Source organism: Bos indicus, chromosome 3 (assembly GCF_029378745.1).
Source record: "Bos indicus isolate NIAB-ARS_2022 breed Sahiwal x Tharparkar chromosome 3, NIAB-ARS_B.indTharparkar_mat_pri_1.0, whole genome shotgun sequence".
Lineage (NCBI taxonomy): Eukaryota > Metazoa > Chordata > Mammalia > Artiodactyla > Bovidae > Bos > Bos indicus.
In genome coordinates, this window is record NC_091762.1 from 3,962,475 (window position 1) to 3,984,955 (window position 22,481).

Here is a 22,481-nt window from a genome sequence, read left to right on the forward strand (position 1 = left end):
AATTGTCTAAGGAATTTATTAATTCTGAGCTCTGAAAAAAAAATGCATGAGGATGAGAGAAAACATTGCCTAAATTTCTTATAAAATTATCTAAACTGCTACTTGTGTTTGGGGTTACAGAGCTTTTGTTGTCATCTGACATGTATTTTTTTGTCAAAGAATGAAAAATTCGGTTGGCCTTAGAAAGCGTGAAAAGAATCATCTCATTTTACTGGCCAAAGGGTTCCCTTTCATGTTGCAACAACCCAGTGTTGATGGAAATCTGGGACGTTGTTGCTCAAATTCTCAAAGGCACAGATGAGATTGGGAGACTGTTTCTCTCCCTTCACCTCTTAGCACAGGGGTGTACAGCTGTAGCTTCTGTCCTGACACCCACAGACGGCCTCCGAATCGATCTTTCTTTTTTCCCTTCAAGGAAATAATTATTTTCAACAAGTTTGGTTGATTAAAATAACCATATCATTTAAATAGGTCTTTAAAACAAGTAAAAAATTTAAATGATTATAAAACCTGTGCTTTCTGCAGTGTAATCACAACCAGAAGCGCTATGTGTACATAATAAATAAGGCCACGGCACAACTATCACACAATGTCACAAATACTCTTTGAAACCAGGAGGATATACATAAATAAATTAGTTAGTTAGGAGGAAAAGTCTGGCTACTGCAGGCAATGTATGAGAACATGCTGTGATGAAAGGACTTTAAGATTTAGGAAAACAGGACTATTGCTTTTAACCTTTAGTAACTAGATAGATTATATTGGAAGAGTCACTAATTTCTTTTGAGACTTTGTTTTTTTCCTATGCTGAATACAAAGATTTCTAGCCCTACCTGTGGTAAGCACTCAATGTGATAATATGTGTTTTATAGTTCATTAGTGCAGTTCAACAGATATGTCCCCTCCATCAGGTATGTGGAAGGATTGCGCTTGTCACTTGCTTTGAGGTTAAGTTCACTTCAGTTCAGTTCAGTGGATCAGTTGTGTCCGACTCTTTGTGAGCCCATGAACTGCAGCACGCCAGGCCTCCCTGTCCATCACCAACTCCCGGAGTCCACTCAAACCCACGTCCATTGAGTCAGTGATGCCATCCAACGATCTCATCCTCTGTTCCCTTCTCCTCTTGTCCTCAATCTTTCCCAGCATCAGAGTCTTTTCCAATGAGTCAACTCTTCACATCATGTGGCCAAAGTATTGGAGTTTCAGCTTCAGCATCAGTCCTTCCAATGAACACCCAGGACTGATCTCCTTTAGGATGGACTGGCTGGATCTCCTTGCAGTCCAAGGGACTCTCAAGAGTCTTCTCCAGCACCACAGTTCAAAAGCATCAGTACTTTGGCATTCAGCTTTCCTCACAGTCCAACTCTCACATCCATACATGACCACTGGAAAAACCATAGCCTTGACTAGATGGACCTTTGTTGGCTAAGTAATGTCTTTGCTTTTTAATATCTTATCTAGGTTGATCATAACTTTCCTACCAAGGAGTAAGTGACTTTTAATTTCATGGCTGCAATCACCATCTGCAGTAATTTTGAAGTCCAGAAAAATAAAGTCAGCCACTGTTTCCCCATCTACTTGCCATGAAGTGATGGGACTGGATGCCATGATCTTAGCTTTCTGAATGTTGAGCTTTAAGCCAACCTTTTCATTCTCCTCTTTCACTTTTATCAAGAGGCTTTTTAGTTCCTCTTCACTTTCTGCCATAAGGGTGGTGTCATCTGCATATCTGAGGTTATTGATATTTTTCTCCCGGCAATCTTGATTCCAGCTTGTGCTTCTTCCAGCCCAGCGTTTCTCATGATGTACTCAGCATAGAAGTTAAATAAACAGGGTGACAATATACAGCCTTGACGTACTCCTTTTCCTATTTAGAACCAGTCTGTTGTTCCATGTCCAGTTCTAACTGTTGCTTCTTGACCTGCATACACATTTCTCAAGAGGCAAGTCAGGTGGTCTGGTATTCCCATCTCTTGAAGAATTTCCCACAGTTTAATGTGATCCACAGACTCAAGGGCTTTGGCATAGTCAATAAAGCAGAAATAGATGTTTTTCTGGAACTCTTGCTTTTTCCATGATCCAGCTGATATTGGCAATTTGATCTCTGGTTCCTCTGCCTTTTCTAAATCCAGCTTGAACATCTGGAAGTTCACAGTACACATGTTGCTGAAGCCTGGCTTGGAGAATTTTAAGCATTACTTTACTAGTGTGTGAGATGAGTGAAATTGAAATTGTGCAATAGTTTGAGCATTCTTTGGCATTGCCTTTCTTTGCAATTGGAATGAACACTGACCTTTTCCAGTCCTGTGGCCACTGCTGAGTTTTCCCAATTTGCTGGCATATTGAGTGCAACACTTTCACAGCCTCGTCTTTGAGGATTTGAAATAGCTCAACTGGAATTCCATCACCTCCACTAGCTTTGTTCGTAGTGTTGCTTTCTAAGGCCCACTTGACTTCATATTCCAGGATGTCTGGCTTTAGGTGAGTGATCACACCATCGTGATTATCTGGGTCGTGAATATCTTTTTTGTACAGTTCTTCTATGTATTGTTGCCACCTCTTAATATCTTCTGCTTCTGTTAGGTCCATACCATTTCTGTCCTTTATCAAGCCCATCTTTGCATGAAATTTTCCCTTGGTATCTCTAATTTTCTTTAAGAGATCTCTAGTCTTTCCCATTCTATTGTTTTCCTCCATTTCTTTGCATTGATCACTGAGGAAGGCTTTCTTATGTCTCCTTGCTGTTCTTTGGAACTCTACATCCAAATGGGTATAAAATTCCTTCTCTCCTTTGCTTTTCACTTCCCTTCTTTACACAGCTATTTGTAAGACCTCCTCAGACAGCCATTTTGCTTTTTTGCATTTCTTTTTCTTGAGGATGGTCTTGATTCCTGTCTCCTGTACAATGTCATGAACCTCAGTCCATAGTTCATCAGGCACTCTGTCTATCAGATCTAGTCCCTTAAATCTATTTCTCATTTCCACTGTATAGTCATAAGGGATTTGATTTAGGTCATACCTGAATGGTCTGAGTTAAATTCACCCATTCCAGTCCATTTTAGTTCGCTGATTCCTAGAATGTTGATGTTCACTCTTGCCATCTCCTGTTTGACCACTTCCAATTTGCCTTGATTTATGGACCTAAAATTACAGGTTTCTATGCAATATTGCTCTTTACAGCATCAGAACTTGCTTCTATCACCAGTTCCATCCACACTGGGGTGTTGTTTTTGCTTCGGCTCCATCCCTTCATTCTTTCTGGGGTTATTTCTCCACTGATCTCCAATAGCATATTGGGCACCTACTGACCTGGGGAGTTCCTCTTTCAGTATCCTATCATTTTTGCCTTTTCATACTGTTCATGGGGTTCTCAAGACAAGAATACTGAAGTCTTTTGCCATTCCCTTCTCCAGTGGACCACATTCTGTCATACTTCTCCACCATGACCTGTCCATCTTGGGTGGCCTCATGTGGCGTGGCTTAGTTTCATTGAGTTTGACAAGGCTGTGGTCGTGTGATCAGATTGACTAGTTTTCTGTGATTATGGTTGCAGTGTGTCTGCCCTCTGATGCCCTCTCATAACACCTACCGTCTTACATGGGTTTCTCTTACTTTGGATGAGGGGTATCTCCTCACAGCCACCCCTCCTGACCTTGAACGTGGAGTAGCACCTCTCAGCCTTCCTGCACCTGTGCAGCTGCTACTCCTTGGATGAGGGGTTGCTCCTCTAGGCCCTGCTTATTTAACTTATATGGAGAGTACATCATGAGAAACGCTGGGCTGGAAGAAGCACAAGCTGGAATCAAGATTGCCGGGAGAAATATCAATAAACTCAGATATGCAGATGACACCACCTTTATGGCAGAAAGTGAAGAAGAGCTAAAGAGCCTCTTGATGAAAGTGAAAGAGGAGAATGGAAAGGTTGGCTTAAAGCTCAACATTCAGAAAACTAAGATCATGGCATCCAGTCCCATCACTTCATGGGAAGTAGATGGGGAAACAGTGGAAGCAGTTTCAGACTTTATTTTTTTGGGCTCCAAAATCACTGCAGATGGTGATTGCAGCCATGAAATTAAGACGCTTACTCCTTGGAAATGAAGTTATGACCAACCTAGATGACATATTGGAAAAGGCAATGGCAACCCACTCCAGTACTCTTGCCTGGAAAATCCCGTGGATGGAGGACCCTGGTAGGCTGCAGTCCATGGGGTTTCGAAGAGTTAGACACCGCTGAGCGACTTCACTTTCACTTTTCACTTTCATGCATTGGAGAAGGAAATGGCAACCCACTCCAGTGTTCTTGCCTGGAGAATCCTAGGGACGGCGGAACCTGGTGGGCTGCCATCTATGGGGTCGCACAGAATCAGACATGACTGAAGTGACTTAGCAGCAGCAGCAGCAGATAACAAATTAAAAAGCAGAGACATTACTTTTCCAACAAAGGTCTGTCTAGTCAAGGCTATGGTTTTTCCAGTGATCATATATGGATGTGAGAGTTGGACTGTGAAGAAAGCTGAGGGCCAAAGAATTGATGCTTTTGACCTGTGGTGTTGGAGAAGATTCTTGAGAGTCCCTTGGACTGCAAGGAGATCCAATCAGTCCATTCTAAAGGAGATCAGCCCTGGGTGTTCTTTGGAAGGACTGATGCTAAAGCTGAAACTCCAATATTTTGGCCATCTCATGCGAAGAGTTGACTCATTGGAAAAGACTCTGATTCTGGGAGGGATTGGGGGCAGGAGGAGAAGGGGATGACAGAGAATGAGATGGCTGGATGGCATCACCGACTCGATGGACATGAGTTTGAGTGAACTCCGGGAGTTGGTGATGGACAGGGAGGCCTGGAGTGCTGCGATTCATGGGGTCACAAAGAGTCGGACATGACTGAGTGACTGAACTGAACTGACTGACTGAATGATCTAGTAGCTTTCTCCACTTTTTTCAATTTTGGTCTGAATTTGGCAATAAGGAGTTCATGATCTGAGCCACAGTCAGCTCCTAGTCTTGATTTTGCTGACTGTATAGAGCTTCTCCATCTTTGGCTGCAAAGAATATAATCAATCTGATTTCGGTGTCAACCATCTGGTGATGTCCATGTGTAGAGTCTTCTCTTGTGTTGTTGGAAGAGGGTGTTTGCTATGACCAGTGCGTTTCTTGGCAAAACTCTATTAGCCTTTGCCCTGCTTCATTCTGTACTCCAAGGCCAAATTTGCCTGTTACTCTAGGTGTTTCTTGCCTTCCTACTTTTGCATTCCAGTCCCCTATAATGAAAAGCACATCTTTTTCGGGTGTTAGTTCTAGAAGGTCTTGTAGGTCTTCATAGTACCTTTCAACTTCAGCTTCTTCAGTGTTACTGATTGGGGCCTAGACTTGGATTACCGTAATATTGAATGGTTTGCCTTGGAAATGAACAGAGATCATTCTGTTGTTTTTAAGATTGCATCCAAGCACTGCATTTTGGGCTCTTTTGTTGACCATGATGGCTACTCCATTTCTTCTAAGGGATTCCTGCCCACAGTAGTAGATATAATGGTCATCTGAGTTAAATTCACCCATTCCAGTCTATCTTAGTTTGCTGATTCCTAGAATGTCCATGTTCACTCTTACCATCTCCTGTTTGACCACTTCCAATTTGCCTTGATTCATGGACCTAACATTCCAGGTTCCTATGCAATATTGCTCTTTACAGTATCGGACCTTGCTTCTATCACCGGTTCCATCCACAACTGGGTGTTGTTTTTGCTTTGGCTCCATCCCTTCATTCTTTCTGGAGTTATTTCTCCACTGATCACCAGTAGCATATTGGGCACCTACCGACCTGGGGAGTTCATCTTTCAGTGTCATAGCTTTTTGCCTTTTCATATTGTTCATGGGGTTCTCAAGGCAAAAATCCTGAAGTGGTTTGCCATTCCTTTCTCCAGTGGACCACATTCTGTCAGACCTCTCCACCATGACCCGTCCAGCTTGGGTGGCCCCACACGGCATGGCTTAGTTTCATTGAGTTAGACAAGGCTGTGGTCCGTGTGGTCAGATTCACCTGTTGTCTGTGATTGTGGTTTCCATCTGTCTGCCCTCTGATGACCTGTCTCAGTGCCTACTGTCTTACTTGGTTTTCTCTTACCTTGGATGTGGGGTATCTCTTCATGGCTTCAAAGCGCAGCTGAGGTTAAGTATTGGCATATAAAATGCTCTGTCTAATAAAATGTGAGCAGAAGTGAGGTGTGTCACTTTCAAGTAGAAACTTTAAGTACCAACGATTGATTTGCACATGCCCTTCTCACTGCAATAGTGGTTGTAGAAGCTCTTATTGAGATGACATCCTGATCTAGTAATCTTGCCTGGAGAATTCCATGGATGGAGGAGCCTGGTGATCTACAGTCCATGGTGTGGCAAAGACTGAGTGACTAACATTTTCACTCATTTTTTGTGCAGGATATGCCAATTGCTGCTTTGATGGAAGAAGCTAAGATTAAATTGAGGAGGGGGATTTATAGACTTTTAGAGTCAAGATTTCTCTAAAGAGAGAGCCAAGTGGTGAGGATAAGGGGATGGAATTTCAAGAGAACTGCTACAGAAAATTTTACCCATGTTTCTTGGAGTTTGAAGATTCCTAGGGACTGGTGTCTGGCTTACAATTTACAAATAAAAACCTTCCAGGAGGCTGGCTGATGCATCCTATGGTGGGGGCCTGCTCTTCTAGAGTCTGGTGGGGATAAGTGTGTGACCCTATTTCCCAAGCCAGATAGGTCAAGGTGACCCCAATAGAAGGTAGATCAGAGGCTGAGGAGGAGGCTAAAGATGGCCAGATCTAGAAGAAAACTATAGGTGGCAAGTCCCCAGGGTGCAGGAATGGAAGCTCCAAATGCAATGTTTGACCTAAAACATTCAAAAAACCCAACACTGCAGGACTACCATTCAAGATGGTGCCGGTTCTTGTTATCCTCATATCTACCTGAAGGAGGGCCTTGGAGAGGCTAGCAAGTGGGGAAGAGGTGGATAGAATCTTTTTCCCACATAAGGTTTCCAGTCCTGAACTAGCAGGGGGAGGGGAAGAAGACTGGAAGCAGATGAGACAGCAAAATTTTAATCTGCTATTGCAATTTTTAAAAAACATAACTTGCAGAAGAGACTCTGCAATAAGTCTCTTTAGCAAAAGAGATGATTTCTAAACCCAAAAAAGTAGTCAAACTGCTTCTAATAATTTTTTCCTATTCTTTTTATTTATTTATTTAAACTGAAGTATGGTTGATTTACAATATTGTATTAGTTTCTGGTATACAGCAAAATTATTCAGTTAATGTGTATGTACACATTTTTTGTTGTTGTTAGATGCTCAGTCATACCTGACAATTTGTGACCCCCCATGTACTATAGCCCTACCAGGCTCCAGTATCCATGAAATTCTCCAAGCAAGAATACTGGAGGGGGTAGCCATTCCCTTCTCCAGGGGATTGTTCCTGACCCAGAGATTGAAACCAGGTCTCCTGCACTGCAGGCAGATTCATATATACATATGTGTGTGTGTGTGTGTGTGTGTGTGTATACACAAGGAGATCAAACCAGTCAGTCCTAAAGGAAATCAGTCCTAAATATTCACTGGAAGGGCTGATGCTGAAGCTGTAGCTCCAATACTTTGGCCACCTGATGCAAAGAGCCAACTCACTGGAAAAGACCCTGATTTTGGGAAAGATTGAGGGCAGGAGGAGAAGGGGGAGACAGAGGATGAGATCGTTGGATGGCATCACTGACTTAATGGACATGAGTTTGAGCAAGCTCCGGGAGTTGGTGATGGACAGGGAGGCCTGTGCGCTGCAGTTCATGAGGTCGCAAAGGGACACAACTGAGTGACTGAACTGAACTGACATACATATATATATATATATATATATATATATATATCTGAATATACATATATTCTTTTTTCAGTCTTTTTCATTATAGTTTATTACAAGACACTGAATCTAGTTTCCTGGCTGTACAGAGGACCTTCTTTATCCATCCTACATTGAATAGTTTGCATCTGCTAACCCCAACCTCTCAGCCCTTCCCTCTCCACTCCCTCCTCTTGACAATCACAAGGCTATTCTCTGCATCTGTAAGACTGGGTTTTTGTTTTGTCGATATGTTCATTTGTGTCACATTTTAGATCGCTCATGTAAGTGATATCATATGGCATTTCTTTTTCTCTTTGACTTATTTTACTTAACATGATAATCTTGAGGTCCAGCCATGTTGCTGCAAATGGCATTATCTCATTCTTTTTGTTGCTGAATAATATTCCATCATATATATGTATACCACAGGTTCTGTAGCCATCCATCTCTCAGTGGACATTTAGGTTGTTTCCATGTCTTGGCTATTGTAAAAGTGTTGCTGTAAATGTGCACTTGTGTCTAATGATCTTTGAGATATTATGTTGAGATGCTGCGATGGCGGTGGGGTTGTGTGGAGAGACGGAGGCCTCTGAAGAGATGGTTAGAGGTGGAACAGCCAAGCCTCATGAAAGGCAAGCTTCCCCTTGACAGGGAGCAGGTGTCACTTTGGGTGCTTTTCTGGCTTTCAGGGCTAGGAAAGAGCCTCAGTGGGCATCGGCTCTGAGGAGCCTGGGAGCAAGGATCTGATTTTCCAGTTTCAGGAGACTGTGGCGATTTGGACAAGGTTCATCTGGCAGTGACTTTTATGGAAAATCGCCTGGGAGTCACTGCTGAATGTGAGCACTAGGTGAGGTCCTTGGTGCCTCTGCCTTGTCCTTCAGAGGGAGTCCTGCTCCCCGAAGAAGGGAGGATTCAGGGTCATACTTAATTTGATTTAAAAAAGTTAAATAATTGACGTCTTGCACCTGGATGTAGTGGTTATAAATTTATAACCACTGCATGAGAGAATGGGGCCACAGGGTGCAATCCTGGAAAGTCAGAGGAGGGGAGTTAGGCCACCCTTTAATTAACTGCTCTGTACAACATGTCTGTCAAGTGCACGCTGGGCAGGTACCTAGAGTCCCATTCTGCTGGCAATAAAATTAAGTCACAAACAGCTTGTCCACCTGGGAAGATCTTGGAGTGAGAAATTATCAAGCCAGAGAGCTGGAGATCAGATGGCCACTCTGGCTCCTGATCACCCCCTCCTTGAACTCCTTCCTTCAGACGCCTTCCTCCAGAAACACTGGGGCCACAGGAAGGCAGAAGGGGAAACATGTAGGAAAACCTCAGTGGGGATTGAATTCATGCCTGCCTGTAGGTGGAAGGGAATAAAAGGGGAATTTACAAATCCATCAGGCAAAAGGGGGCATTAAAGAGAAAAGAGAACAAGTTATAAATGAAAAGGGGTGGGAAATTAATGGGGACTAAAATAGAGTAAAATTTTATGTGCTCCACAGGGTATATAACACTTCACATGCAATTAGGAATTAAATCATGACTCCTGCAACCTCTGTTCCCTGGAGGCAAATGTAGGAAGTGATAGTGTTGGGGGTCGGGGACGGGTGGAAAGAAAACTCCAGAGGGCCATTGTCACAGACTTGGGGTAGGCATTGGGTATCCAGCAGCGAGACCTCTTGGCTTTATCTGTGTCCTCCGTGGACCTATATTTACAAAAAGAACAAGGCTCAGGTATGGGGAGGGGAAAGGAAGCAAAGCAAAGCTGCTCTTTTCTCTCTTGTCTCAGTCATGCATAGTGGAAAAGGGATTTACACTCCTATTTCACAGGGAGCGTGATTTCTCCCGTAAACGAACAGAGGTACACTTCCTAATACTGGTGACAGCTAACTTATGCTCAGAATTTTCAGTGTGGAAAGCACTTTCATAAATATGGCCCTGTGGGAACAAGATCCTCTGAGACAGATAGGAGCAACTGTTTTAAATGTTCCATCTCCCTTATTTTACAAATGAAGAAAATGAGCTCAGGAAACTCACCTAAGGGGCCCAAGATCACACAGATAACCAGCAGTGGAATCTGATATTTCAAACCCAGGTTTTGTTGACCAAAATATTAATGAGGATGATGATGCAAAAGGCTGTAAATAAGAAAGAGTTTATTGGGAGTCTTACAAACTGCAATTCAGGAGACACAAATTTGAGTAACCTTGAGTGAAGAGAAAGAGTCTTATAAAGACAAAGGCTCATAAAGACAAAATGTCATGAAATTGTTAAAAGTCATCTGGCGAGATTTGTGATTGACTCTGATACAAATAGGAAAATATTTGTCCTTAAGAAATTATGAGTTGATTTAGGATAGTTGTCAGATAAGTATTGTATCCTCAGATAAGTAGACAGACTATTGCAAGTTATTTTATGGCAAGAGTCCCATAAGTACCTTGAGTTTCTGGCAGGAGTTCTGGATGACACAATCAGGTCAAAAGTCAGATTTCATACCGGCTGAGACATGTGTAAATCACACTTCTTAACTAACCTCCCAGCTCCATTTTAGAGAGCTCTTTTAGCAATATCAACTCCATTTTGATTTTACTTTCACAGTCTTAAAATTCTAATATAGACTCACTATTTTCCTGGGGGGAGAAGAGGGTAGAAAGAGGAGAAGGTTTCCACAGGGACAGAGTATATGGAACGGTACAGTTGCCACCCTGAGGCCTCCGTGACCCCAGATGCTCCCCTCCCAGAGTTTACAAGCCCGCAAGGAGAATGTCTCCACTCATCCCTGGTTGTTCTCAGCTTTGGTTCTCCAGGCAGTTTTCATGGGACAGTTCTGTAGTGCTTGGGATGGCAAGGCGTTTGCATCAATGCCTCCCAGTCAGTGCAAAACAGCAGTATCAGCCTTGGTTATCATGACAACAGAAATGCCCCACTCATTTCCAAGTGCTTCCTGGAGTCAGAAGCACTAGTTGAATATTATACTCCTGAGAGCAAGGGTAGCACCTGATGTTAGAGGCTGAACTCTGTGAGTTTGGAGCGTGGTGTCTCCCCTGGCCTTGCACAGACAGAAACTGAACCACAGAACTGAAGCATGGCAATCCATAGCCCACTGGCTGGATCAGCAACAGTTAGCATAAGGAAGGGTGGAACAGGGATCATGGATGCCACTGTCTGAAACAGAGTCCAGGCCTCCACTGCTTTTTCCTCAAGAGAGATTTAGGGGCATTGTGAAAATCATCTATTTTTTCTGATAACTTATTGATAGGAAGACCATAGTTCCTGGTTGACCAGGGGATCCTAGTTTATTCCTGTTTTCTTGGCATCAGTATCAATAACTTCTTCTTTCTCTCTAAAATATGTCCTGATTTCTGTAATAAAATATATGTTCCTCATAATACAGAGAAGTCAGGGTAATTCCCTACACCATGTTCCGAGAAGCTGAGAGACGGCAGCCTCTATACAACCTAGAAGGACTTCTTTTGATTATAACGTGTATTTGGCCATTGTTATGGGCTGAATTGGGCTTCCTAGGTGGCCCCAGTGGTAAAGAACCCACCTGCCAGTGCAGGAGATGCAAGAGATGTAGGTTCGATCTTTGAGTTGGGAAGATCCCCTGGAGGAGGGCAGGGCAACCCACTCCAGTGTTCTTGCCTGGAGAATCCCATGGACAGGGGATCCTGGTGGGCTCCAGTCCATGGGGCTGCAAAGAGTCGAACGTGACTGAAGTGACTTAGCACACATGCACACATGGGCTCAATTGTGTGTCCCTCAAATTTGTATACTGAAGTCTTAACACCCAGTACCTCAGAATGTAACCCATTTGGAGACAGGATCTTTGGTAAGTGAGTTACTTAAAGTAAGTTAAAATTAGGTCATATGAGTGGGACCTAATCCAATATGACTGGTGTCCTTAAAAAAAGAAAAGATCAGGAACATAGCAATCCAAGAGAGAAGACCTCATAAAGAGAAGGAGAAGATGGCTGTCTACAAGCCAAACAGGAGGCCCTTATAAGCAACCTACTCTGCCAACAGCTTAATCTCTAACTTCTAGCCTCCAGATCTGAGAAAATATATTTCTGTTGTTTAGGTTATCCAGCCTGTGGCACTTTCTTATGGCAGCCCTCATAAGCTAATAGAGTCATCCTCTGGGATGCATAAACAAAGCAGTATTGACCACCAGGAAATAAAGTAATAATGTTCTTGGGACAATGGGGGCCTGGGCCTGATTTACCCAACAGCTTCACTTGGTTTGTAGGACCAAAGGCCTGAGTAAGAAAAATCACTCTCTAGGGCCCACATCTAGATAATGGAACCTAGTCAGTCTGAAGTAGCCATGAGGAGTTAGTGGTCCAGTCTGTGGGAATCGTGGACTTTTACAAAGCCCTGGAAACAAGGCTTGAGGTCCTTCTCAGCTTCCCCCACTAGCGACTGATCCCCTCTTCCAGGGGGGCACTTTAAATTTCCTGACCAGAGTTGTTCTTGTTGGTTGTATTTGCCACCAAGAAACAAGACTTTAGTGGCACCTTCTGGCCTTTGGAATTCCATGGTGACCACCATAAAGCACACACACCAGAGAGCAGGGGGTAGAAATGACTTTGTCTTATACCCTTATTACTCTGGAGGCTGGGTTACAGGCGTGAGTAGCATTCCCCTGTGTGACTCATGGGGCCAGTAACCTTTAATTGGGTCACATCCATTCATTATGGGCTGGATTTGGAGCCAACTCAATAGACTTGCATTTATATCAGGGCTCTGCCAGTGCCAGTTTTACCATCTTAGGCAAAAATACAGAATCCTTTTATGATTTGGGAATATAAGAATATCTGCTAATGAGTGTTATTATAAGAATTAGGTGGGATGATATTTGTGAATTTTTCAATATGCTCTCCACCTAAAGAAGCAGAGCTGATGCCAGTAGTAACATTTCGGGACCAAGTCTAGCTTCAATGGAGCCAGCTGCCTTTCTGACCCAAAGAGGTAGACGTTATTAAAATACATTTTTTAGTGGAACTCACAAACCATGCTCAAAGTCATGTACAAGCAACTGGTGATCTGTTTCCCACAACCTATATTTCCTCCTTGTTCTTAGGCCTTTCTGAGTGAGATCTGTGGTTTCTTTGCTTGGAGCACCTACATTCTGAACTTTTCTTGCTGCTGCTGTTGTTCAGTTGTTGAATCATGTCCAACTTTTTGCAATCCTATGGACTACAGCATGTCAGGCTTCCCTGTCTTTAACTATCTCCTGGAGTTTGCTCAAACTCATGTCCATTGAGTTGGTGATGCTATCCAACCATCTCATATCCTGTCATCCCCTTCTCCTCTTGCCTTCAATCTTTCCCAGCATCAGCCTTTCTCATGAGTCGGCTCTTCTAATAAGTGACCTAAGTATTGATGTTTCAGCTTCAGCATCAGTCCTTCCAATGAATATTCAGGGTTGATTTCCTTTAGGATGGACTGGTTGGATCTCGTTGCAGTCCAGAGGACTCTAGGAGTCTCCTCCAACACCATAGTTCAAAAGCATCAATTCTTCAGTGCTCAACCTTTTTTATAGTCCAACTCACATCCATACATGACCACTGGAAAAACCATAGCTTTGACTGTACAGACCTTTGTTAGCAAAGTGATATCTCTGCGTTTTAATACAGTTTAGGTTTGTCACAGCTTTTCTTCCAAACAGCAATCATCTTTTAATTTCATGGTTGCAGTTGCTGTCTGCAGTGATGGTATACAGACATATATATATATATATATATATATATATATATATATATATATGACTAACATACAGGTATATATAAATGAGAAAAATTATATATGTATAAGAAGAAATTCTTTTATATATGTATTGTGTATTTGTACACAAACATATATTTATGTAGATATATATATGTATATGCAAAAGAGTAATTGCTGAATCAAGAGATATGAACATTTTTGAGGTTGCTGATACACACTGTTGCTGTGCACACTATGACCTTACAGATAGGTCCTATAGTACCCTGAGGTTGTATAGGGTAGATATTTCACTGGATAGGAATGAGCACTTTCATTAAAAGAAATATGTGCTAATTTATAGACAAAATAATATCATTTTAATTTCTACATCTTTAAAAATAAACTAATGGTGAGACTGAACATTTCTCATGCTAATTCACTAGCATCATTTTGTCTTCTTATGAATTGTTGGTTTCCATATTATTTTTTAGGGTTCTATTGTTCTTTTTCAACCAGTTGGTGTGTACTTGTAAATAGAGTTGCTAGACCTTTGTTTGATACCATTTTATGCAGATGAGGAAATGTGCCTAAGGTTACATAGCTAGTGGCTCAAACCAAATTCAAACTGAGGTTTCTCTGACTCCAGAGCTTATTCTCTTCCAATTATACTGTCCTTTCCAGCGCACCAGGGAAATGGTGAATTAAGACAATGTCTGTGTAGGGTCTGAGGCAACTCAGAGCCAGGACCTACATAAACGTGGAGCTTAATTACTGCCATGCAGGTCTTGGAAATGTCTCATAAATAATTTCTTATTTAACCTCAAAATACTTCTATTAAACAAAAATCAAGTATAATTATGATATTGACATTTTACAGATGAAGCTGCTAGGGTAAAGTGATATCCATGTGCATTAGGGCAAGCGGAGGTCAAATTCAGTCTTAGACTCAATACTATTATTTTATGATAATACATAACACTCCATTTATCTGTCACCATGAGAAGGAAGGAGCAGGTCACTTCAGTTAATTTCCCATTATATAAAAATGACTCCTTAGATACCAATTTTAAAGAATCTTTTATAAAAGTTTCACCAAAAAATATGACTGACTGATTGCACACGTTTGTTTTTTCTTCCTCTTGAGAAGCCATTAAAATGATAGTAAATAAAATGTTCAAAGGTATAAAACACAACAGTGAAGAAAACATCATGGATGAGACATTTAAATAAATTCCTGAGAAAGAGAGAGAGAAAGATTGGAATTGAGAGAGACTGAGAGAGTAGACAGTTGAGACAGGATATAAGAGTCTCAATGAAGCGATGCTACTTAGAGTGTGATCAGCTGCAGCAGCATCACTCCCAGATTTGTTAGGAATTCATGGGCTCCGGTGCCAGAGCTGCTGATTCTGACTCTATGGGTGGGGCTGGGGATATGTATTTAATAGGTTCAGGTCATTCTTGTATATGGTCAAGTTTGAGAAGCATGCATCTAGAGAATGCCTGGGTGATACATATGAGGAAGCTGTTCTTTGCCTTCCTCGTTCCAGAGGGGCTTGACATTTCTAAGCCCCAGGTGCAAGGGAGATAGAGGTAAGTGTCCTCCTGTCATTTGGGGGGCCCAGGGCAACAGGACACCCAGAGTCTTCTAGCTCCCAGCTTGCCCTCCTTCCCTCTGTTCTGCACTACCCAGGGCCTTCCGGACTCCTGTGTAGTCAGCCCAGTTGGCATATCATAGCTCCACCCACACCTCCACAGATGGCTCCCTTTGGCTACTGTTCAAGGCTTAGGGGAGCAGTCCATACAGTGCCTGAAAGAGGACTTAGGGGTCAACTGGGCAGAGAATTCTGGGGTCCCAGTCACTTAGAGCTCATCTTAGTTCAGAAAGGATAGTTTCTCTCATAGTTGGATAGTTTCTCTCATAGTCTCTCAAACTCCTTGCCCAGTGGGGAGAGCAGGGGCTGGAGGAAGGACCTTGCAGGAGCTTCTATAGCACAGGGACCAGAGCAGAGGCTTCTAGCACATGGCTGGAAGAGTGAACAGGAAAGTAACATGGGTTTATAAATAGAGAAATTAATTGAAAGCACATACACAGAACCTATGGCATTACTTAACCCCTTTATTTTCCCTGACTTCCAGACAATTCTCTAAATTGAGAAATGGGATGTCCTTTAGAGAAAAGATTTCTGCATTTTTCTCCCAGGGATCTTCCTAAAAGATAGTCACACTTCTAGCCTAATCATCCTGGGCCATGACCTGACAGATGAATGCCCTGACTAGAGGTACAAAACCCTAGTCAGCTCTTGGTTGTCACATTTAAGATACAGACACAAGTAAGGATCAGTGGACAGTGGAGGATTGCCAGCATCATGAAAGAGAAGAAGACAAGGTAGAATAAAGTAAGCCCATAAAAAAAATAACAAGAAAATCTAAGAGAGCATAAAGGAAACTCTAACTAGAATTCTCTGCATTAATAAGAATAGTTAGCATTCATAGCGTAAGATATTATTGTATAAGAATGGAAAATTCAAAGCAGTAAATAGCTATTTGATCAGTACTCTGGTTGCCAAAGTGGCATCACATTTAGCCATACAATAACCATTCAACTCTCTTCCTCTTTTCTGACAAAATTCTGATTGTGTTCTCCAAACGCCTTGTTTCACAGGAGACTTGGTCACTCCCTGGCACCAGGAGTGAATCTTGGGTAAGATAATAGTGGTAATCCTGTTTTGTCATGTAATTGGCTTAAGAATGAGTATGTGAGAGGATATTGGCCAATGAGGTTTGAAGAAAGTCTGTGTTGCTGGTTCTGGGAAAGATTTTTCTTTTGTAAAAAAGGATGCAATACAGAGGTTTCCTTTTCCTTCCTCCCATCTAGTTGTGTGAGGATGTGATGCTTGGAGTTGCTACAGCTATCTTATCACTGCTGCTGCTGCTAAGTCGCTTCAGTTGTATCTGACTCTGTGCGACCCCATGGACTGCAGCCTATCAGCCTCCTCCGTCCATGGGATTCTCCAGGCAAGAGTACTGGAGTGGGTTGCCATTGCCTTCTCCATCTTATCACTAAAAGTCTGTAAGTCCAGAGACAAGGATGGCACAATGAAACTGCCAGAGCCCCTATGCCATTAAGCATCTGAGTTTATTAACCTATTGGGCCACCAACCTCTGGACTTTTTCCTATAGGAGATCATCTATCTCCTTTATGTTTAAACCATTTTGAGTTGAGCCATCACTTACTGGTAGTCTAATTGAAATATTAAAATAAAAATATTCAATAGAACTTGTAGAATATAACACCAAAAAAACCTCCAAAAATAATTTTTAAAAAAGTAGTGGGATATATGCATTAAAAGATCAGACTTAGAGGATCACTCCAGGAAGGGATTCTAGAAAGAGTAGAGAAAATGGAGAAGGGTCAATTACCAAAGAAATAGCACAATGGAAATTTCTCAGAGTGATGGTTGGTACGTTTCCAGTTGGAAGGCCTTCCCTATTATCAATTTGAATAAATGAAAAAGATCAAAATGTTGACACATTATACTGTAGAATTTCAGAACAGCAAGGATAAAAAGTTGTTTCCAGAGAGGGAAAAATAGGTCATGAGACCACTTATATCGACAATACTGTATGCTAAAAGTCAGTGGGACAATTCCTGTAAAATACTAATGAAAAAATATTTCTGATAAAGTATTCTATACTCAACCAAACTGACCTTCATAGGAAAGTAGAATAAATATATTTTTAAACATACACTGAAAAAGAAGATATGTGGAAATTTATATTATTATTTGGCAAATACCCATTTTTTTCTCCCCCTCTATTTTAGAGGATTATACTTCCTTATCCCTTTGAGGATTGGCTATGGGATGTTCTTCATCCAGGGTCTGCAAGTCTATGTGACATATAGCATATTGATCAGAAGTTTTAAGTGTGATTCTGAGGTTAACTTAGGCCTCTTATGTTTTATCCTCTTTCATAAAAAAATCAAGCCTGAGGCAGTGCTGACTTTTAAATCTGGGTCCCAGAATGGGACCAAAACTTGAACCTATCCCACAACTTGGAAGCAAGACAAACGGTGTTGAGTTGTTTCAATGGAAAAGGAAGTCTAGATATGATAGAGAGCTTGCATAAAAGAATAGCACACCCCCCAAAGACCATAAGAATATGTCCCTTCTATCCTGATGCAGACCCTCGGATCCTTTCTCATACATCTTCCCTCAGATTTCTGATCATATAATTGAGAAATCTTATAGTTTGTTTTCTGGGTTATCTCCTACCATTTATACCTTGAAATGACTCCTAGGGGACTGGATAGAATTGAATCTGGCCATAGCCACCAGAGTAATGAGTGGACGTAGGGATAGGATCAGCATTGAGAAGGATCAGCATTTTCCCGCAACACAGATGTCATCACATTTCTTCAGGGAGGAGAAGGCTAGTTTCTGATAGAGAAGAAAGGCATGCAGCTAGTAATAAACAAATCCCGGCAGAATATGATGATTAAGTGTCTTTAGTTTCATTTGAATTTACTCATATATCCTCATTCCAAATTTTGATGTTTGAATTCTCCCTAATTAGCTTGCTGAATTTAACATAAGAGATTATTCAAGCTTATAAATTCTATTTGTATTTTAATTCAGTCACATCCACAAGATTAAATATTGGGTTGGCATTCAGACATCTCAATCTGAAGTTAGAAGGGATAAGCCACTTTTATTGTTCTACATAAAGCAAAGGAATTTTGTGGTCACTTACCTGGACCTTGACCTGGAAATTTAGAGCTCTGAGGTCCTCATCTTCTTTTCCATGCTCTACAGCATACTTAAGTACATCCAACCAACCATTTATATATATATAATCCAACCAACCAAAGTAGAAACCTTTGTTTCTACTAAAATGTTTTATGGAGCAAGTTATTTGCTTACTCAAAGCTGTGCTTTCTGTAGGCACTTGACTCTAGGTGACCACAGTGATGACTTAAATAGCTGTTTTGCTACTGTATGCCATGGACAACCAGTGTCCCATTTACCACTAGTAGAAATGGGATCATTAATGCCTTTTAATATAGTCCAATCAGAGATTCCCACCCTTTTAGATTCTGTTCATCAGGAACCATATCTGGAGCAAATAACTGTGTCAGTCAAGGTTTAGTTAGGGAAGCAGAATGATTCTGACTGTAACAGGATATGGCATTTATCATAGAAACTATACCTTACACAGTTGTGAAAGAAGTTTAAGTGGAGATGTGAGATGAGATGTTAGAAGATCAAAGAAAAGAGGTACTGGAATGGGTAAAGAGGTCAGGATTTGGGAGGGAATCTAAGAAACCAAGCCGAAGTAGGAAACTTAGAGGTGGGCCATTGGGAGACTATTGCTTCTGAACCACCTCTTTGTGCCTGTTGCTAGGTAATGGGAGGGGCCTGCGTTATTGCTGGTCAGCTGGTCAGAAGACCTGGATGTGGAGGGAGACGAGTGAAGACAAGCTGGGACTTGCTGGGCACCTCTGTTTCTTTTTGTCAATATGTTAAACTGAAAAGAACTTTGAAGAGGAAGGGCTACTCCTTCCCTTGCAGCTCCCCTGATTCAAGCAAATTCTTCTAACAATTCCAGCCAAGGATCACACAGAAGGGACCCTGGGAAATCTAGTTTCTGGTCTATTCAAGCTGCAACAGAACAATCCCTCACACATAACTGGGACATCATGTATTTTCTCATCCCTCAATTATTTCTAAGATCAATAAAGGTGATTATCAAACCCACTAATACAGCTCTTAATAATGAATTTTTATGTCTAAATAAAAACTTCTGGATCACCCTCAGGTGAATATTAAAATTTAATGATATACACATATCATACTGTCTATACAGAAGAATTTCAAACTTAATTTCCTAAGACAGACATATGACAATCAGAACATAATTGAAGGTATAGGTATAGATGCATATAAATGTAGGTATATATACATACTGGAGAAGGAAATGGCAACCCACTCCAGTATTCTTACCTGGGAAATCTCATGGACAGAGGAATCTGATGTACATATGGTTGCAAAACTGTCGGACATGCTGCTGCTGCTGCTGCTACTGCTGCTTCTAAGTCACTTCAGTCATGTCCGACTCTGTGTGACCGCAAAGACGGCAGCCCACCAGACTCCCCTGTCCCTGGGATTCTCCAGGCAAGAACACTGGAGTGGGTTGCCATTTCCTTCTCCAATGCATGAAAGTGAAAAGTGAAAGTGAAGTCACTCAGGACTTAGGAACTAAACAATGTATATACATATATATTTATTGGATGGTGGATTACATGCAATTTACTTCCTGCTGATTTTTTTCCAGTTATATTATTTTGAACATATATTATTTTGTAAGCAGAAGTTTCATAAGTTAGAACCAAATTAATAAATTCTTTCTGTTGCCTGTATTTGGGATTAAATACTAAATGGCACATATGAATAGGATAAATATTAAATTTAATCTTTCATAACCTATGATCTGGAACTTCTAGCATTCTAGATACTACGAGCTGAGTTCTCAGCTTTGAATTCCAAGAGTGGACCAATGACTCCTTTTCTGTATTTCTTCCTCTTCCATCACTTTTGATGGTGCTACCAAGAAAACGGACTTTCAAAGTTGCAACCCTTCCTACCCACACTCCATATTCCCCTTCACATAAGTGAAAACATTAACCTTCTCATTTAATGAAAATCATGGCCCCAAGGCTTTGGCGCTGGACAGAGACATGGACTGCCTTAGGAAGAGGTAGGTTGGAATTGGCTGCTTCTGCCTGGGTCTGTGCACTTGAAATCTCCACACATCAGAGCAAAGTGCCTGGCCTCATGAAATGTTATTTGAATTTGGCTACTGGGAAAGAAGGGTAAAAATCTAACAACTGTATCTTAGTTTCGTCTTTGGGTTGGAGAGTGGGGATATGGGTTTCCATGACCCTCAGGGAACAAAGAAGCTGGGTTGGCATTTAATTTCATCATAGGAATCATCCACTATGACCATCCAGGGGCCGATGCCCGCCAGTCTCTGCCCTCTGACTATATTTAGTCCATTATGAATATGGAAAAATATTGAAAATGATTCACATCGACATCCCTCTGTCTAGCCTAATAACATCAAAGTCATTAACAACGAACGGAAGCTCACCCTGACAGTGTGATCCTCCTCTGCCTGTCTTGCACACTGGACACAGGAAACTAGCCTGCGTGCCTTGCCTCTCCCTGACCACCCTCCTGCTCCTAAGAGGGGAAAAAAATAGATGCCAAGGAAAGAAAAGGTCTCTGTTGGCTCTGTGTGCTATTGAAATGTGAGCCAGCTGGAGTCAGGCCCTCGTCATGGGAAAGAGGGGAGGGTGAAATGGGCATTGATCGAGAGACCTCCTCTGTCCCTCTCTGTACCTTGCCCTGCTCCCTACGAATCCCAACTGAGCAGCTGATGCTCTACAATCCCAACTGTCATTCTCCCATCTGGCAACCTTAATGTCTTCATTATGATGAGCTCTGCTCAGGTTTTTCTTATAGAGGGCTTTTCCATGTATTACCTCACATGTTACTCCACTACGACATGAGTCCATGGTCCTTTGCCTTTAGAGAATTTATCAGAGTTTATTTATTTAAATATGAATGTGTTTTCTGCACAGCCTACAAACTCTGTGAGGGCAGGGACTTTATTTTGCCCACCATTTTCTAGGCCTGGAGCCTATAAAACTGATGAGTGTCTAGGGGTTTTAATGGACTCTGTGGGAGAGGGAGAGGGTGGGGAGATCTGGGAGAATGGCATTGAAACATGTACAATATCATGTATGAAACGAGTCGCTAGTCCAGGTTCGATGCATGATACTGGATGGTTGGGGCCGGTGCACTGGGACGACCCAGAGGGAGGGTATGGGGAGGGAGGAGGGAGGAGGGTTCAGGATGGGGAACACAGGTATACCTGTGGTGGATTCATTTCGATATTTGGCAAAACTAATAAAATAAAATAAATAAATAGTTAAATAAGTGAATAAAAGAATGGGAGAAAGAAGGAAGTGGGAGGGAGAGAGGGCAAGTGAGAAGAGAGAGGGCGAGGCAGAAAGAGAGAAAGAAGTTGAGAGAGAAAATAGAATGAAATAATTGACTTTATTTTATAGTAGGAGAACTAGAGATATGAACTGGTGAGCCATTTGTTCAGGTCTCTTTGCAAAACAAAGGAAAAGTGTGTATGAGTTACTGCCTTTTTCACATTCGGTCTTTGGGTTTCCCACCCAACCCTCACCATGAAGACATTTGTTCCCCTAAAATTAACATTGATTATGTTGTGGGCTCACCGTGCCCACCCACTCTTGCTCTGCCTTTCTCTGGTCTGTGACAGGTCGTGATAGGCAAGTAAACCCTGGACAGCTGTGTGGTCCAGGCAGAGTACCACACAGTGACAGAAAGACCTGAAACCGCTTCTTGTACTGTTTTTGGTGTGGGCTTGGGGTGGTGAGCAATTTCTCTAACCTTTATCGTTATCTTCACCATCAAATTGTCTAGCCTAATTCTTCTAACCCAAGGCTAACATTAATCTCTTCTCAGTTGCATTGCTTGGCATGTGACACCGAGAAACCCATAGTGCAGCTTCATCTACTTGTGTTCAGTTTCCTGTCTTTTCACATGTCTCTTCCTATATCACATCCAACATCTGTGCTCTCCAGGAAGAGTCTGCTCCCGAGCCCCTCTTGGCAGGGACTGAGTAGAATCTCCACCTTTTCCAGCATCAAAGTATCTTCCTAAACCAAGAGAAATGGCTCATGGAGAAGTGAGATCAATTAGTCCAAGACCTACTTGCAGCCTTTTGAGAGCATAGGCAGCGGATTCCCTCCTACAGCCAAAGAAAGATTTGGAGGAAAACCCATGCAATTTCCTTCTTTGCTTCCAGTGA

At 41.9% G+C, this 22,481-nt stretch overlaps 1 long non-coding RNA gene across 2 annotated transcripts in view; it reads right to left on the reverse strand.

Moving 5' to 3' along the window:
• Nucleotides 1-22,481, reverse strand: part of LOC139179884 (uncharacterized) — a 67,501-nt gene that overhangs the window by 5,486 nt on the left and 39,534 nt on the right. The window lies entirely within an intron of this gene.